The following is a 15,422-nucleotide window of genomic DNA, read 5'->3' on the forward strand; positions in this document are numbered from 1 at the left end:
ACATTTTAGTCTGCCTTGTCCGCTACCTGTGAGCTTGACACGACATAGCACACAACATGCAATTTCTGAATTACAGCATTTAGTGTACCTTAGGCAAATGGTAGTAGTTGAGCCCTGTCCCAAACTTCTGCAGCATGGGAGCCTTCACATGAGTTTACCTACCTCTCCATATTCACAAAACTTGCATGATTCCAACTGGTTTTGAGATTTAAAAACAATTGCCTTCTCAAACTTGGCATATACAAATGGCAACAGTGGATGAGGAAAAGGCTGAGGTACTGAGTAACTTTTTTGTCTCAGTCTTCAATGGGAACCTCTCTTCCTACACCTCTTGAGTGGATGGACAGCAGGATGAGGACAGGGGGTGCAAATTCCCTCCCACTGTAAGTAAAGACCAGGTTTGTGACCATCTGAGGAACCTGAATGTACATAAGTCTGTGCGACTAATCCTGAGGGAATTGGCTGATATAGTTGCCCAGCCACTCTCTATGATATTTGAAAAGTCTTGGCAGTCAGGTGAAGTTCCAAGTGACTGGGAAAAGAGAAAAGCAGTGCCCATCTTTAAAAATGTAGAAAGGAGAATCCTTGTAACTACCTACTTGCCAGCCTCTCCTCTCTGCATGGGAAGATCTTCCTAGAAGCTGTGCTAAAGGCACAGGGAGGACAGGGAGGTGGTTCAGGAGAGCCAGCATGGCTTCACCAAGGGCAAGTCCTGCCTGACCACCATAGTGGCCTTCTGTGATGGAGTGGCTACATCAGTGGATAAAGGAAGGGCTACAGATGTCATTTACCTGAGATTCTGTAAAGCCTTTGACATGGTCCCTCACAACATTGTTCTCTCTAAATTGGAGAGAGAGGGATTGACAGGTGGACTGTTAGGAGGATTAGGAATTGGTTGGACAGCTGGTTGCACATCCAGAGGGTAGTGGCCAATGACTCAGAGTCCCAGTGGACATCAGAGAAAAGTGTTGTCCCTCAGGGTGCCATAGTGGGACCAGTGTTATTTAGTATCTTCATTAATGACAAAGGGATCGAGTGCACCCTCAGCAAATTTGCAGATGACACCAAGCTGAGTGGTACTGTTGACACAATTGAAGACAGGATGCCATCCAGATGAACCTGGACTAGCTTGAGAAATGTGCCTCTGGGAATATCATGAGCTTTAACAAGACCAAGTGCAAGGTGCTGCACCTGGGTTAGGACAGCATCCAGCATCAATACAGGCCAGGGGATGAATGGATCAAGAGCAGCTCTGCTGAGAAGGACTTGGGGGTGCTGGTGGATGAAAGCCTGGATGAGCTGTCAGTGTGCGCTTGCAGCCCCATGTCCTGGGTTTCATCAAAAGAAGCATGGCCAGAAAGGTGATTCTGCCTCTCTTCTCTGCTCTGGTGAGACCCCACTTGGAGTTCTGAGATCTGTCCTTCTGAGCATAGAAAGGAACCTATTGGAACAAGTCCAGAAGAGGGCCATCAAGATGACTAGAGGGATGGAGCATCTCTTCTATGAGAAAAGGCTAAGAGAATTGGCATTGTTCAGGCTGGAGAAGAGAAGGCACTGGCAAGACCTAATTGCAGCCTTGCAGTACCTGAAGGGGCCCTACAAGAAAGCCAGAGACTTTTCACAAGGGCAGGTAGTGATAACACAAGGGAGAATGGCTTTAATCTGAATGAGTATAGGTTTATATTAAATATAAGAAAGAAATTCTTTACTGTGAGGATGGTCAGGCACTGGCACAGGTTGCCCAGAGCAGTTGTGGATGTCCCATCCCTGGAAGTGCTCAAGATCAGGTTGGCTGAGACTTTGAGCAGCCTTGTCTAGCAGAAGGTGTCCCTGTCCACAGCAGCAGGGTTGGAACTAGATGATCTTTATGGTCCCTTTCAACCCAAACCATTCTATAATTCTATGATTTTACAATTTTATGATAAATTGGTTCATAGATTCAAAACTTATGTACAGGTAAAAAGGTAGCATTGCACATAATTGATGCAGCCCATTCTGTGTACATTAAAATTGCCTGACTGACAGACCCTAGAAAGTAATTACCATGGTGAAATCATTAACTAGCACTGGGCTAACTCTGGGGAGCTCTGCAAACAAAGATACTCTTTTAGTTTGTCGGTGACCCAAGAGAATAGTATCTTTCTCTTCAGGGTTTATGGGCTGAAATACTCAAAGAGTTTGTTATCCAAGTCAGACAAGTATGTAACAGTAAAGCCTTAACTTAAAAACTCAGTTGATAACACTAGTCACTTGTTACAGACATATTCATTATCCTATAATGAATCATACTTTCTTAAGCATGATATAGGTTGTACTTTTTCACTTTAGGAGATATGAGTACAAGCCACTAAAAAGTATATTTAATTTTGTCTCATTTATAGCAAATTACATCATTTTAGTTTAATAAAGTTAAATACACAATGCCTGTCTTCTTACAGTATTGTCTCAATCAAAATACACTTTTGAAGAAAATGAAAGGTTTTAACTGCTGTCAGTTGAACACATTTTATAAAAAGTAATTTCTGTAGTGCCTTGTTTTCTGCATTCACCAAACAAATATTCAGAGCCTCAGCTCTCTACACATTCATGAATAAAAAGACAATGTGTAGCCTCTGAGACTTTTTCAAATAAAGAAGGAGGGAGCCTTCCTCACCTGTAGTCAGAGATTTTGTCTGTGAATGGTTTACTTATACAGTGTGTATGTTACTTGAACAACTTAAGTCAAAGACCTTCTTACCATGTACTTGCTAGAATCAATACTTAACTTCCAGACAATTAATAGGGCTTGCAGCTTGGGTATCAAGTGTTTCTGAATACTAGAGTCAGCTGTCTAGTGGTGTGTACTGGGTGTATACTCTACCTTTTAAAAGCATAAGTATTCTGAAACTTCATGGCCTGTCACCTTAATTAGCCGAACTGCTAGAAAATTAAAGAGACTTTTTATTATCAGTGCTTTTCATTCCTGAGTGCTACCAAAAAAACATCCAAACACAAACCCAGTTTTGTCTTTCATTGCCCGCATGGAGAAATTACTAAGAAATCTACTGAGAATTGTGCTGACAATCGTACTGAAATCTCTGAGATTAAACTTTGCATAACTCAGTATCAGTGAATGGCACAAGGGATTTATCATGACCACAGAGGGACTGAGGTTGTCTCCTGTCAATTGACACGTGTGTTCACACGACTAGGGCTCCAGTCTTACCAGGCACTTTGGGAGTAGTTTTCACCCTTTCACTATTCATTCCATATCAGACAGATCAGTCAGATCAGTCAGACAGCATGCAAATAATAGCCGGTTATTTTTAAAGGTATATGTATCCACTGTGCACTGCACTGAATCATGCCCTGCACTAGGCTCCTTTTAAATCAGCAGTTCATGAGCTTTATTCCATGGTTACATCACTGATTCATTCAATTAGGAACCTGACAACACTTATTTTGTAAAACAGAGAAGAGGTGTAATTAGAAAAGGACAGATCCTTGACAAACTGCTTTGGTTCCTGTGCCTGTTATTTGTATTCTTAATATTTCAAGATGTTAGAGGTTATGCAAAGACCGGACATTTTTAAACTAGAGGCATTATAAGGTAATAAAGTCATGCAAACACAGAAGGGAGGCAGGCATTTTGCAGGGAGCTGTGAAATAGCAAACAACCATACAGAAAAACAGGTTTAATTTCTTTGCTTCCCATACATCTCTTTTATGTAGGCTGCCATGCAGAATAAAACAAATGCCCTACATAAACTCTAGTATTTTATGTCAATAGAGTCCTCTTTATCAAATGTACTTGTAATCTTCCCAGAGAATGATATCAAAGCTCTTTGACAAGACTCATTTTTCCTGAATAAAACAGACACTCTGTGGTCATGAATGAAAATGTGATCTACTAGCTGCTAAATATTGAAAGCATGTAGATCTCAGTTCTCTAGCTTTCTGTCCTCCTCTCAGTGATGTCTTAAGTCTCTAAGAATCTTAAATTGCATACCATGGCTATTAGACTAAATTCTGATCCAGCCTCAACCCTTTCAATTGGTTTTTGGCAGGTATAACTTAGAACAGAATACTCACTTCGCTCTACCTACACACAAAATGATAAAGTAACAGAATTTCCCAAAGGAACAGAGACAGGGAAAACCCACCATTTTATATTAGCTGTCCATAAAAAAGAATTGTGCAGAACCACATGTAGCTCCATTCTAAAAGAGTTGTGGCCAGATGTTTGTCCAGTTAGCATTGTGGGTGAATTTGCTGGTAAGGGACCTGTAAAACACACCACCATGCTCTCATCACAGGATGCAGAGCATGGTTCTCACTGAGTGAATTAGAGTGACTACAGCCCCTGAGGGTGCAGTCTGGTAATACTACTAAGCCAGTAACAGTCATCTGTCAGAAAGGGCACAGTTCCAGTCCCCCTCTTTCTCTCTTAGTCCCTGTGGCAAATGTATTCCTGGAATCCACAGACTTAAGCAACTTTGGTATGGCAAATTAAATAGCCTTTGTTGGATCTACTTTCTGGAAGTATGTTACAGACTTAGAAACAAGAAAAAGAATTTGGTTTACTGTGTTTTTTTCATTAATACTAATTTTAAAATTACACCTAAATGCACCCTCACTGTACAGACATAAAAATAACAAGGTGTTTTGCCCCTGAAGTGCCTATTATTTATTGCTAGGCTTATAGAGAGAAGATGAGCAGGAAGAAGAGATGACACCAGTTCAAATGAAAAAGTGTATCCAGCAAAACAGTTGTGTAGCTATGCTCTGGCTGACAAACCTTGAGGCAGAGATGCTTGGGAAAGTAGAGGAAGAAGAGTTTAGGAGTATTTCTGCAGATTTTGTGCTATGCATAATCAGCAGCACGGATGAAAGCCTAAAAGTGAATGTACAAGAGTGCTTTAAATACCGGTATTGTTTATAAAATGGCAATGAGGGATACTTCTTGGTGATGTAGATTAGACACAGCTAGAAATATTTGTATTCCACACAATGAAGAAAAGGGAACCAATGGCATTGTGCACAAAAGGAGGAGTGACAGGACTGAGACGATGAGCCAAGAAAATGACCTTTGCAATTGGATTCAAAGACAATGAAAGTGTTGTTAAGTATATGTTATGCACACAGCTCCCAGAAGCAGGTTGTTCTGGGCAGGTAGGGAGGCAGGAGTCCATGGGAGCTGAGAAGGTAAGCAAAGCATACCTTTAAAAGATAAAAAGCAGTAACAGAGCAGATATCAACTATTAAAAACAAACCAGAGCCCACAGATTAACAATTTGAACAGCTGGTTTGGATGAGAAAAGAGCCAGCACAAGGGCATCCTACCAAGTATACTATAATTAAAGACTAGAAATATTTGTAAGAAATTTATACAAATCTAAGACTGCAGTCTGGAAAGCAGCAGTAATGAAGACTATCTCAAAAACAGTGTCTGTCCTGAAGCACATACTGAATTTCAGGTAACATGGACAGTTCTTGGTGGTTGCTTTCTTAAAACAGAGGTGAACCTCATTTAAGTTTAAAGCAATTGCATTTTATTTACTGTCTTTCTCCCAGGATCTCTACAGTTTTCTCACTGGGACTTAAAAACTGCGAGCAAGCAGAGATGAAGGATGAGTCTTAGGAAAAGGCCTGTCTTTTACAAGAACTCTTGAGCTGACACAAAGAAGATGTGGATTTGGATTAGCAGGCTAGCCATCAGTTCTCCCAGCATACTGAATTCCCCTGGATTTTAAGAGCCTGCGTACAGTAAAAAGAGTAAAGCAGTTCCTGCTTTGTCCAAGAAAAAGCCCTTTATTTTCTCATTCTGTCCAGGTGGTGTTTTGCCATGGAAAAGGGATTTGCTGTAAGCCTTTCAGTGTTGTGCATTGACAACATTTTCTATGAAAAAGTTCCATGTGGAAAATCAGACTACAGAACATATTTAGGGAGACTCAGGAGACCTACAGGAAGACTTTCATGCAGTTATAGCAACAAAAAACTGTGACAGTTAGCAAAATTCAGCTGTGAGCTGCTAATTATTGTGTGCTCCAACCCTCTTTCACAGACTAAAACCTTCAGCAGTTGAAGTCCTGTAGTCTCTGAAAAGCCTATCTGGAGTTTATCCTCTGGAGGCTGTGGGGAGAAAGGGAGTGACCCTTCCCTGATTAATTATGGAGCTTTATCTTCCTTCTCAGATGGAAGATGAAATTTCAGTTTTGAGAGCTTTTATATTGTCATATTTTTTTCAGCTTTTGAAAAATAGTTACTTCATTTCGAACTTATCAAAACAATTTAATTTTGACGTATAAGGCTCTAAGAAATGATCCGTCAGCCTTTTCTCATGAGGAGAAAAAGTTGCCCTTGGGATAACCAATGCCTCTTTCTGTGCTTTCATACAGCCTGGTGGTTTGAGCACAAGCTGAATCCAGCCTGGGAAGAAATGGTACCTCCCCAAGGCTGCCTTACAGTGGGGAGATGTGCCACCATTCCAGAGTGGCCTGTAAGGAATCAAAGACAGGATCACCCTGTGATAGTAGCTCACAGCACTAGTAATAGTCCTGTAAATCTTTAATATTCTGCATAGTGTACCTTGTTAGGGTTCTCCTCCTTTTCTTTCCAAGGACTAGAATCAATTCCTGTTTTATTCTGATCTACAAGTCTATGAACTTCTAAATTCACAGCCATCAGGTCTTGCAATGAGACAGTTCTTTATGGCACTCCGTCTGGGTTGTCTGGCAGGCTTTCACATGACACTGTCTTTTCAGCATAGTAATGTTTCATCTGGTCTTTGCTGGAACACAGATAGTTGTAATATCTTTGTTCACTATCTGCTAAATGCATTTATTGAGCAACATTTCTTAACTAAATAAAAGCATAGCTCTACATTTGGCCTTCATTTCTTACCAACAGATTTCCTCTTACTGAGTTATTGTTGTTGTCTTTAATTCTCTCTATACTGTTTTCAACTGTAATGTTTTTCTTTATGATAGGGGTTTTTTGTTTCCTCAGTCTTGGCTAGGTTAAATTGGATCACTTTTAAGTCACTGTTCTGCATTTAAATATGAGGACAAGAAAAAAGTATTCTTCTACAAACTAATCAGGAGTTTGCATCTTAGAGGTATTTTATTGTTTTACTGTATTCAGCAAACAGAAAACCCAAAGCTTGTGCTCATGGTATCAGCAGTCAAGGCTCTAACTTATAAATAAAATTAAAAACATGGTAGCCATAAGTTTAACATTTTGCTTGTGTTGTTGCCAGCTCCCTCTTGTTTGTATAAATGATCTCCACACAATCACTGTAGAAAAACATCAGGTGCTGGCCCAGAATAATCAAGTGTCTGATTTTTCCCCACTCTTAGATTTTGAGTTCCTGTCTGCAGTACTTAATTATAAACCATCACCCCCAGGCCTTCCTCTCTATTACTGATTTCTAAACAGCAGCTTCTAGTTTTGTATATATAATGATGGTTATTTCTTCCCAGGGGTATTACTTTACATTTATCTATATTAAATCTCATTTCTCTTTCCTCTGTCCATCTCTCAAAAGTTGTCCCTAACCTTATTCTCCAGTGAGGAGAGATCCTTTCTCAGAGCTGCTTTGTTTATGGGATTCATTGCTAAAAGCACATAATAGGTAAAATATTTGTGTAGCTCTTCTAGACTTTTCCTCTTTTCTGCGTTCCAATTCTGCTCCCTCTGATGTAGTCATTGACTTCAATTCAATCAAGAACAAGCATTTAAAGAGCTGGCCCATTGTTTGGATAATGGCAGTAGTCCAGTTATTGAAATTTCTTAATCCTTTGTTTGGATTAAATTTCTTGTTCTGTTCTGAAACAAGCATGGGGAATGAGAGATGAGATTAAACCATATTACACTGCATCCCAAGCCTCCAAAAAGTGTTTCATAAAAGTGACTTGTAAATACTCCCAGTGTCTGCTCTTTTTATGCACCTGAAGGAAGTTGTGTAATTTCATGCCAGCACTTTCATTTTGGCATGTTTGGATTCATTTGTGTCTCTGCTGGCTTAAGTTTGATTTTTAACTGACAGGTATTTGGTTCTGGGCTAGCTTTTGGCACAGCAGCCCCAGTACTGTACATCATTATTGATTTGTTCCCTGATGTCTCTCAGGTCTTCTATAATTCTCTCTGCATATCAGCAAAATTAAGATGAACTAGCCCTTTGGGGTTTAGACAGCCTTCGACAAAATCTTGCCCAGGAAGTAGATTTGCCTGATTCCAGCCAGCGGCCTAACTGAATCTGGGCAAGCCCCTCATACAGATGAGAAAGTGAGTCTTTTCTACTGGTGTCACTTGAAATGTTCTTGAAATGCTCTACAGATGACAACAGTTGCTGCAGCAGCCTTCTCAGGGGTTTTGGAGTTCGTGCTCCCTTCCTGGCTTTGGCACTAATGATCATGCAGTCCCGCAGGGAGTCAGCTCAGCAGTGATGCTAATTAATTACTGCAGACAGGAGCTCAAAATCTAACATTGTTGAAAAATCAAATGGCTGTGCTGCTTTGTCTGCAGCTGGTCTCTAATGGCTGCATTTGGGAGAAATGTTTAGCACAGCTAAGAGCAAAAGCGCTCTCACTGCTGTTAAAATAATAGAGCAGTGAAGAATTGGATAGTACTAAATGCAACAAATTAGAAAGTGGCTAAAATAACATCACAGTAAAGAAAAATTAGTTCTCAACAGTTTTACCAATAGGGTGCTCTTAGGAAGGATGTTGCTAAAAACCTAGGACTGGAAGAGACCATCTGGGACTGAGTCAGTCCCTCCAATCACAAGTTGTCATTCAATACTCTGTGACTGCAGAATAATCCACAGAATATTGACACTGCATGTCTTCATGCACAACAGATCTCTTTCAGCATCTTACAATAATCTTCAGACCTACTGTAAACAGAAAAAGTCGCATCAATAATGTGCTTCAGGAAAAGAACAAGTGAAATCATGAACATTGTCCATGTCTGAGGACACAGACTCACATTCCAGCCTTTCCCCTTTTCCTTTCTCACCATATGTACCAACACACTGCATCAAGTCAGGTCACAAGTTTAGCTGAATACTCACTGTATAAAATAATGATTCATTTTCAGCCACATCAGCTCCATGAAATCAGTGCAGAATGAGCAGGGGTTTTTTGTTTGGGGTTTGTTTTTTTTTTTGGCAAGTTTAGTTCTTGGCTACAGAGCTCCCTGGACCAACCTACTGCTCAGCTGCAAAAATACCAAAGCAGACCATGATAGCTCTGACTTAGATACAGATAAGCTGCTGTGGGACTGTACTCCAGAGATGAAATTTCTCATTGCAGCAAAGCCAACCAAATGGCTAGCTGCCACTGAAAGGAGAAGTTCCCTGCAAGTCTGCCCCAACTGGAACTGCTATTCAATAAACCATTCAATAATTACTTTTTATGGTGAGGTTTGTTTTGCTCTAGTTCAGCTCACCATGGCCACCAGAAAAGTGGAAATGACTGGCCAAGGAGGAGGCGGAGAAGCTGAATGACCTCACTTTTTTGCACTGGCAACTGGCTAGAGTTGTGTGGTTATATCACAAAGCTGTCCTGCATAAGCAGTTCCCTTTGAATGCTCCTACCTGCTTCTGTACCATTCATTTGCCAGCATCCATAGTTACACAGCCAGTGTTAAACAGGATCAATGACTAATTAAACTCAAGAAATCTGGAGAAGAAAAAGCATCTTTTTTTTTTCTGACCGACGTGTTCCCTGATTGAGTTCATGTTAGAGATGAACAAGATTTGCCTGCATGACAGCAGAACAAGAAAATGTGGATATGTGTAGTAAATGAGAAATGGGATGAGATGTGGAAGAAATTTTCAGATTTTCCAAAAAGTCTCTTTCTGAGTGAGTATTGGCAATAGCCTGTGTCAAGCACAGAGCTGGACTAGATGACTAGCAGTCATCCCTCCCAAACAACATGTGATTTTATAATTCTTTATTACAGGAATTAGAAGTCATACGCCAGTAAGTACTCAGAGCAATTTTTGTACTTGTGTTAAATAAGCTACAGTAATGAGTGTATTTCAAACCCGTACAACCTATTAAATGACAATGTTTTTCTTACCATTTCTTCATGTGGCCACACTTAAGCCAGCCAGCTCTGTTAAATTTCAGCTCATCTTGGTAAGTGGGTGCTATTTTCACTCCTGTTCCTCAGGAAAGCAGTCACTCAGGTGTTTCTCAGAAGACTGACACTGCACTCTCTCAGTGCTTCTTTGCCCTTATTCCTCCCTTTATTCCTCTTCTATGCTGAACACAGCAGTAGAATAGTTCTCTTCCTAATGTTGGATTTGTCCTACAGGAAGAACAAAATTTATTCTTTACAAGGCAGCCTTTTCCTCTTTATTTAGAAAGTGGAGAATTAGAATTCATATGTAGTCGCAGTATTTATGGATCATCTAAGTAGCAAAAAAGGACATTATATCATAGATCTGGCAGACATTGTTCCTTCAATTCACAACATGAATTAGATAATGCAAACACACATTTAGAATGCAAGTGTCATATCTCCACAGTTCTAGGCACTTTATTTACCAGTCTATTGATACATGCAACGTATCCACCAAATGTCAGCTGTAATATATAATAACTAATTATCGACTGCATGAAAAAAGAAGTTACTATTAGAATGTGACCTTGCTCTACACACAGCAACACAAAAACCAGTGCCCAGGATACGAGCCCCAGAAAAAATCAGACAGAGGGCATCAAAAATGATCCAGAGGTTGAAAAATAACATCCAAGGTATAAGGTTTAAGAAATCTAATAAATCTGCCATAGAGGAATGGTGACTGGATCACTGTACACAGATAAACACATAGGGCAAAGATATTTGATCATAGAGGAAGCTTTTCAGTCTTGAAGACAGAAACATAACAAGATCTAATGACCGGAAACTGGAGACAAAATCAAGATTGAAATTAAGTGATTTCTTAGTAGAGGGGGAACTAGACATTGGAACAACTTACCTGTGGAGGTGGTAGAGTCACCGCTGCTTGGAGTCTTTAAGGCAACATGAGGAGACATATTCCAGTCCAGCCTCTAGAAAAACTCCTGAAGGAAATTAGACAAAATGATCATTTGTTTTTAGCCTTGCAGAAAGGAAGCTGTTTCATACAAGTCTATGAATGCACCTCAACAGAGTGTCTCCTGGTCTGTTTGAACAGGGGAACTGAGGCTGGGCCTACAGTATCAAATCTATAAGGTCGCTTCTGGAAGAAATATTGCCCTTGTATCCCAGGCACAAATTTGATTTAAATATTTATCATCTGCTGTCAGCAGATGGATTTTTAAAATAAATAAATATTTTTTTTAAGAACAGAAATCAAACATATACTGCCTATAAATATTTACATACTTCTCACAGATAATGATGGCTTCTGTGTGACTCTTTAAAAGCATTTGCTAACTGCCATGACTTTATGCCACGCATGCACAAATTTTCCTGGCAGACGCAGTAGGAAAAAAACCTAATTGAAGATAGCATCAAAAAGAATAACCCCCCCCTGAAAAATACCCAACTTTGTTTTCTTGATTATTTACTCTGTGTGTGCCTTTGTTAAGCAATATTATTTTTTAAATCTACATTCCTGCTATCAGGAGCTCACTATCACTACCATACCTCGGATAAAAAAAATAGGTTGATGACATTATAAAGTTTACAATGATTGCCTGAATCTTCAGGGAACCGGATCTCTCCCTGTGACATCACAGCAATATCAATATCAAGAAGCTATTAATTCTCATCATTTTCATAATTTCACAGATGTCATCTCTTAATCCATTATGTCCAAATGTATTATGCTGTATAGTTCCTTGGTGACTTGCCACAGGTCAATTATCATTAATCATAGCATTGTTTGGGTTGAAGGAACCTTGAAGATTGTCTAGTTCCAACTCCGCTGCCGTGGGCAGGGACACCTTCCACTGGACCAGGTTGCCCAAAGTCCTGCCCAAACTGGCCCTGATCACTTTCAGTGATGGGGCATCCACAACTGCTCTGGGCAACCTGTGCCAGTGCCTGACCATCCTCACAGTAAAGAATTTTTTCCTGATATCTATACCTACCCTCATTCAGTTTAAAGCCATTCCCCCTTGTGCAACCACTACATGCTTTTGTGAAAAGTCTCTCTCCACCTTTCTTGCAGCCCCCCTTTAAGCAGTGAAAGGCCACAATCAGGTCTCCCCAGAGCCTTCTCTTTTCCAGGCTGAACAAACCCAACTCTCTCAGCCTGTCTCCATAGGAGAGGTGCTCCAGCCCCTTGATCATCTTTGTGGCTCTCCTCTGGACTTGCTCAAACAGGTCAGTGTCCTTCCTTAGCTGGGGACCCCAGAGCTGGATGCAGCAGTCCAGGTGAGGTCTCACCAGAGTGGAGTAGAGGGGCAGAATCATCTCCCTTAACCTGCTGGCCACACTGCTTTTGATGCAGCCCAGGATACAATTAGCTTTCTGGGCTGCAAGTGAACATTGCTGGCACATGCCAAGCTTCTCATCCACCAACATCCACAAGCCCTTCTCCCCAGGGATGTTTTCAATCCATTCGCTGCCCAGCCTGTATTCATGCTTGAGATTGTCCCAATCCAACTGCTGGAACTTGCACTTGGTCTTTTTGAACTTCATGAGGTTTGCACAGACCTACCTCTCAAGCCTCTGCAGGTCCCTCTGATGGCACCCCTTCCCTCCAGCATGTTCACCACACTACATAGCCTGGTGTTGTCAGCAAGCTAGCTGAGGGTGCACTCAATGCCACTGTCCATGTCACCTACAAATGTGCTAAACAGCATCAGCCCCAATACTGATCCCTGAGGAACACCACTTGTCATTCCTCCATTTGGACATTGGCCATTGACCATAACTTTTCGGAATGCAACTGTTCAGTCAATTTCTTAGCTGCTGAGTGGTCCATCCATCAAATCCATGTCTCCCTACTTGAACAAAAAGGATATTGTTCAGGACAGTGTCAAATGCTTTGCACAAGTCCAGGTAGATAATGTCAGTTGCTCTTTCCTTATTCCCCAATGCTGCAACCCCACTGTAGAAGGCCAACAAATTTACCAGGCATGATTTGCCCTTAGTGAAGTCATGCTGGCTGTCACCAATCACTTCCTTCTTTTTCATGTGACATAGCAAGGTTTCCAGGAGGATCTGCTCTATCATCCTGCCAGATACAAAGGTGAGATTGACGAGCCTGTAGTTCCCCATGTCTTCCTTTTTCCTCTTTTTAAAAATGGGGGTTACATTTCCCCTTTTCCAGTCAGAGGAAACTTCATCAAAATGCCACAACTTCTGAAACACAACAGATAGCATACGTCTGCCCCTTTCCTTCAAGACCTGTGGATGTATCTCATCAGGTCCCATGAACTTGTGCACATTTAGGTTCTCAGAACCTGATCTTCTCTTACCTTGGGCAGTTCTTCATTCTCCCAGTCCCTGCCTTTGCCTTCTCCAACCTGGGTGCTGTGGTGGAAGCACCTGCCAGTGAAGATGGAGACAAAAAAGCTGTTGAGTACCTCACTCTTCTCCATATCTTGGGTAACCAGGTCCTCCATTTCATTCTAGAGAGGGCCCACATTTTCCCTAGTCTGCTCTAGTTATTATTGATGGCTCATTACATTCTAATAAAACCTCTATATAACCTGTCTGTCAAATGGAAATGAAATACCAGAGAGAAGATGCCAGAATGCCTACTTGAGATCCTTTTAAAAATATTAAAAAAAGAAGAAAAAAAGGTACTAGATCTTCTAGTACCATCTAACCCACAGGTCATGCTGAACACTGCCTCTTGAACAATGTTTTTGCTTTATTTCTTCATTTTACCTTGTTTTTACTAATAAGCACCAGCCTTCTTACAAGCATCAACTTGAATATTCAAATTAGTTTTTAAAGAATGCTATGTTTATAGATATATTAATCAGTTATTTTAAAAGACAGCAATTCTGCGGTCAGTGCTTTGGGGATATACTTGCCATCCAGTTACATGGACACAGAATTTATGTTGTAGTCATGATCATGTCTCTAACCTGAAACATTGCTTTGCCTCACTGAAGGGGGAAGGCAGGTCTCCTGATAAATGTACTGGAGGAGAATGTGCTTTGCTCTTTGCCATACTGCTGTCTGCCTTCATGACCTTGCAGCAGATTCACAATTTCTGTAAAGTTATGGTGACTGAAAAAATTACCATCCCCTTCTTTCCTGCTCCTCTCAGTACTTACAGTCTTAAATAAGAAGTAAAACAGAACAGTTTTAAGAAGCAGCTATGTTGGATGCCCATTACTCCACAGCAACTACTCAGAACCTGAAACACACATCTAAAAGAGCATCTTCTGTTTTAACAGAGGGAGGTAATCCCTGGCACAAAGCCACATCTGACACCTGTATGTGGCAAATACATCTGTTACTGTAGCTAAAGCCTACAGGGGAAGGAACAAGAGGCCATGGGCAAATGATTTCTCTCTTTGGATGTGGACATATGACTTGATGCAGCAGTATGTGCAGAATCCTCCAGCCAGGTCTGAGCCAGAGTCACAGGCACTGTGTGTTTGTATGACCACAGTGTTGTAGCTAACCTAATTAGCTCCATGTCCAACCTAATTAGCATCAACTACCACAGGGTTAAGTACTTCGGGTGCAACAGCACTCATACACAAGTCTACAGCTGCTGCCTCCTATTCCACCAGTAACTCAATGAATATGTGCTAAGTCCTGTGCGCTGTTGCATGGTCAAGAGGTGCCCTTTGTCATGTTCATGTTGTTTTGGGGTTTTTTAAATAGCTAACACAGTTTAATTTTACTGCTTCCAAGGCAATGTGCAGCTTCACTCACTGCTGTTTTTCTACAGTTTCTATTTAACTGAATAGGAAAAAAATACTCAGCACACCAAGATACTAGGATTAAATGCATTTAGGATATGCTTCCACATGTGTCTAAAAAGAACCTGCACAGTGAAAACAGCGAGGCAAAAAGAAATCCCTAAGTCTCTATGCTCAGCTGCTCGTGTAAGTGCTGACTCTCTGCTCTTATGTCTCTGGGGCACTAATTTACAATTCTATAAGATGTTCCTGTAAACTGCTTAGTAGCAATGCTATCTCCATTTGCACAAGCATGAACGATGTTCCAAGGTGTGAAGCAAGAGAAAATAAACCTCTGGTATTTACATATGAGCTTAGGGAAATACATCTCCTTCAGGGCATAGCTTTGGGAATTTTTGTTTAAAAAATATTCTGTGGCAGTTTAATCCCTTTTAGCTTCTCAAATAAACTGATACAGTATGCCTGTTTCAAGCTAACACATGGACACATTAATTGTAGTAATGAAATCTAAAATTCCTATAAGCAATCGAACCAGACACTATCAGCTGGCAGTTTATCGTATGTGTCATTGTAGAGGGAACCTTGAGAGATGTGAAGGATGCAGAAATTGCT

General features: G+C 40.8%; 1 long non-coding RNA gene across 1 annotated transcript in view; it reads right to left on the minus strand.

Moving 5' to 3' along the window:
• The window catches only part of LOC139672376 (uncharacterized), a 48,959-nt gene extending 35,481 nt beyond the window's left edge, over nucleotides 1-13,478 (minus strand). The window contains exons 1-3 of the long non-coding RNA XR_011697919.1: nucleotides 13,404-13,478; nucleotides 10,970-11,054; nucleotides 10,066-10,296 (exon numbers count right to left, since the gene is read on the minus strand). This is a non-coding gene — a long non-coding RNA (uncharacterized lncRNA). The remainder of the gene's footprint in view (nucleotides 1-10,065; nucleotides 10,297-10,969; nucleotides 11,055-13,403) is intronic.
• Between the last annotated feature and the right edge of the window lie 1,944 nt (nucleotides 13,479-15,422).

Source organism: Pithys albifrons, chromosome 5, assembly GCF_047495875.1.
Source record: "Pithys albifrons albifrons isolate INPA30051 chromosome 5, PitAlb_v1, whole genome shotgun sequence".
Classification (NCBI taxonomy): Eukaryota; Metazoa; Chordata; class Aves; order Passeriformes; family Thamnophilidae; genus Pithys; species Pithys albifrons.